The sequence below is a fragment of the Corvus brachyrhynchos genome, unplaced genomic scaffold (assembly GCF_000691975.1).
Source record: "Corvus brachyrhynchos isolate BGI_N302 unplaced genomic scaffold, ASM69197v1 scaffold122, whole genome shotgun sequence".
NCBI classification, from domain to species: domain Eukaryota; kingdom Metazoa; phylum Chordata; class Aves; order Passeriformes; family Corvidae; genus Corvus; species Corvus brachyrhynchos.
In genome coordinates this window covers 293,557-297,873 of record NW_008236778.1, presented here as the reverse complement: position 1 = coordinate 297,873, position 4,317 = coordinate 293,557, and positions in this window count along the sequence as shown.

Sequence of the window (4,317 nt, the reverse complement as noted above, 5' to 3'; positions counted from 1 at the left end):
GCCAGGCCTCCCTGGCTATGTCCTCAGAGAAAACAAACTTATTTCCATGCGTTCTGGGCACATTATTCACGGGGTTTCTATCTGCAGCTCTGGCTTTCCAGCTACGCACATCCTCAGAAATCAAACCCGCTATTATTACTCATAAGACCAGAGGTAATCAGATAAAATCTCCATTTTACATGGAGAAAAAAAGGGTAGAGCAGTGTGACATGGACACAGAAAGTGAGTCAGTGGCACTGCCCAGTTCAAGGCCCAGTGTTAGTTCAATAGGCTTCACCATGTCACCAAAAATGGGCTTTTTCATATATGTCAATGTGCAAGGAAAAGGCATTATTTTCCTGGTCAGCACGTAAATAATTCTGAGCTCATGCCTGAATTTGTATTATTCAAGTCCAAGAAAAGGGACAATCCCACAGGCCATCATGCAACTCTCAAATCTGCTTTCACACAACTATTTCCTTCTCCAGTGAGTGGGGTGCAGAGCAGTGACAATACTTTTGACATTTTCTTACCAATAAAATTAATTAATCGGCTTCAAATACAAAACCAACAGCAAGACTCACACACTGACCTTAGAAACTGCAAGGCCCAAAGTGCACAGTGGGAATCAGAGCAGAGGAATGGTGTTCACATCTTACTCTGTGCTAAGAGGATGGAGAACTATCCCGGAAACAAAGTCACTAAATTGATGGCTCCCACAAACGCAGAGCAGGTCATTTATTTATCCATTAATTGCTCTCAACACAGACAACAAAAATGCTAATCCTGGCCCTAATCACCACTGTGCCTTGATCAGTGTAATCTTCTCCCAGCTCCCCAGTTACCCCACTAATTCACAGGATATGTGTCTGTCACTCGGATCTCATCTCCCTGAATCCCCATGTGCTGCTTCCTCCCTGCCTTATCAAGTTCAAGCTTCCTGTCACTGTCTCCAAGGTGTTCTCAAGTGTACCTTGGCTCTTCCCTTGTTCCTCTTCCTCGGAGCTGTTTCCCCAGTGATGCCACTATTTGTTTTCTTTTCTCACTTTACTTTCTCTGTGCTACTCCTCGCACTCCGTGTGCCTCACTCGCTGCAGGATCTATTCCATTCCTCGTGCAGGTTGTGCCTTCAAACCTTGTGGATGTCAAAGCAAATGAGCAGCCAACTGGTGACAGCCACAGTTCAGAGGCAGCTAAAAAAACCTGCACGAATTTGCCCTGAAAACTCTGATGCTTTGGGGCTTTAAAGACCTAAAATGATCATCTTTAACCATGTGATATAAGGTACTTATCCGTGCCTCTGTTTCCATGTTTGTTGCACGAAGTTCCAAGTTTTGTTCTGAATTATCCTACATCCATGGGATTTTAGGCTAACAAAACTTTTGCTGGATTGAAAACCATCCAGTACCAAATCCCTGCATGGCCTCTCAAGTAATGAGCAAGACATGTTCTCACCATCTCCCTACGAAGCAAATCACATCAAACTCCCAGTCCCTCAGCCGGCGGGTTCCATAGATCTCAAATCCCTCCTGAAATTGTTCCTCCCCAAAAAATTAACTATGAAGCATTTTAACATCCATTTTGACACGTGCCACCTGGAACTAAGTGGTGTTCATGAATGGTTTCTCTAATGCCATACACAGTTTTAATACCTGGCATTCATCCTTATTCCCCTGGTGTCCCATCCCAAGCCCTTTCTGCCCATCAGCTGCTAAGATTTCTGTTCTTCTGATCCTCTGCTTTCCCAGAAAGAAAATGCCAAGGGTTGATTCTGCTGCCAAATCCTAGATATGATTCCCCACATCCCCTCAGCAATATTAACTGAGATTTTTCCCTCCATTCAATTCAGGATGTTGAGTACATTCTTGCTGCTGCTTTTGTCGATGAAAACACGCTGTCATGTCATATTTGGAAGGTGAATATTTTTTCTTTTGGTTCTTTTCGTTGCTTCATCTCCAAGGGACATTAAAACCAATTCAGCTGAGTGTTAGAAATTCCAGAATATTACTACTAACTCTGTGGCCTCCCACAGTCCCTTCTCAAACTCCTTGTCTTCTTTCCTTTGCTAAGGAAGACAGCTACCACACTCCGAAAAGAGAAATAAAAAGTGGGGTAAAGCCTTACAATATTTCACCACATCACAATCCCTGAACAGGGGAAACAGGAGCTCAGGCCCCTGGATCACCTGCACGAGCATCCTTAAAACGTTTAGAGAAGGAGACATTTATCAGGAATAAAGTTCCTGTTTGCATTACAGGAGGTAACAAATAAAACACTTTCCAAACGGAATCTGCTGGATGTGCTTCTGTCAGACAGAAATCCCAGGGGACCTGTCTTGTCAGGAAGAATATTCCACAGAAGTGCTGGGAGCAGAGGCACCCGAAGCAGGACACAGGTTTTGTGGGAAGAAAGGCAGAGGACAGACATGATGACACCCTGCAAGTATGCTCCAGTGGGAGGAAAACTTGGGAAGCAGAGATAGAGTTTCTCCTGGTATCTTAACCTGGCCCCAGCTGACACCCTACCTGACTGAAGGTCTGGAATCACAGGGCTGAGTTTGGAGGTGCAGGGTAATTCTGTCGGTTCCCTATTCATATGCAAATAAACGCCAAATTGCTAAAATCTGCATAACCAACCCGTGTTTGATGGGAGCAAAGGTTCCTCCACCCTTAGGCTTCGAGTCCCAACATCAGCCAACACTGACTGCCGAGGGGAAAGCAGTTTGGGAACTCTCCTAAAATATTATCCCATCTGTTACAGTGTGAGTCAGGAGCTCCCTGAGAGGTCCAGTGCCTTCCAGGGGATTTTTCTGGACAAAACCCATTTATTTATATCATCTAGTAAAAGATAAGGGTCACAGCAATCCAGCACATCCCCATGAACTCCAGACAGATGCCTCTGGTTATTCCCAACCCACCCCAGTACCAGGATGGCCACACCTGTGCCACAGGTAGCGGACAGAAAACCAGGCACAAACACAGATTTTGCCTTCACAGAATAATCACAATAGGTCTCATGACAGATTTTTTTCCCCTTTGCAAGCTGGAGATGGGACTCATGACCTCATGGAGTGGAAGAATGTGTCCACAACAGCACCAGCCCTTCCAAAAGCAGCAGAAATTAATTTAATTTTTAAAAAAAGCCAGCAATCCCACAGACAACAATATCTATTTAAAAATACCTTTAATTCAGTAACTACATGTGCTATTGCCACTTTTCTCTTGTGACAACAGCACTGCCATTTATACCAATATGTCTGTCTCTTCCACCAAGGAAAAAAAATGCTTTTTATATCCTCCAGAACAGTTTAAACTTTTGAAAACAACTGGGAAAAAAAGCTTCTCCCGGAAATTGTAACTCAAATTTTGTCACTGGTTATTATCACTCAAATCTTTTTAGGCGACTGCCGACTGCCTGTAGCAACGATTTCAAGTCCAGAAAGAAGTTGTGGTAATTTTGTCTTTTAAACCAAGATGTTTCAGACTTAGAACTCTTCAAAAAAAAAAAAAAAGTCTCTCTTTTATACTCTCAGACAGTTGAGAAAAGCTTTGAGTAAGAACACTTCTTAAGAACTCAAGCAGGCAGACAGATGATGATTTTAGAGCCCGTCTCTCCCCATATGTTCAAGCAGCTGCCAGAACTTCCCTGTTTCCCACAGAGGCACCAGGGATGATCCCAAGGTCCTCAAGGATGACCATGAGAAACACAACTCTTACAGGATTCACCCCAAAACCCCATATCCCTGGAAAACAAGTGCAGGTGCAATGTAAATTACTGCAAGGAGGACAGCCAAAATAAACCAGGAAAGAAGGTGCACTGCTCCTGAAAACGAAAACTGAGGATATTTCAATGGATGAGGGTAAAGCCACAGGTTCTGTCCCTGCTCCCAGAGCTCCCACCACTTCCAGTTTCCCTGACTGGCTCCTGACAACACACAACTACCAGAAGGGTGAATGCGTGTCCTGAGGCCATCGGATGGAAACCCACATTCCAAGTAGCTTCCAGTTCTCTGCTACATAATTAACAGGGTGAAGAACCACAAACCAAGGGCCAAAACCAAGAGTTAGAAAGTCAGGAGACTATGGAAGAGAGAGACAAGGATGGGAACACATTTTGGCTTTTGATGTGAGAGATCGGTAAGGCCATGATAAGGCTCAACCACCTAAACCCAAATTCACGGTCAATAAAGCTAAAATAGAATTAAAAACGCAATGAAAGTAAAATTTCAGAAGTATGATTTTGGAGAAAGGGGAGGACGAAGTCCACAAGACACTGACCCAGTAAACCAGTGAGTATCGCAAACCCCAAAGGAAATACATAAATATTTGGCAGCGAGAC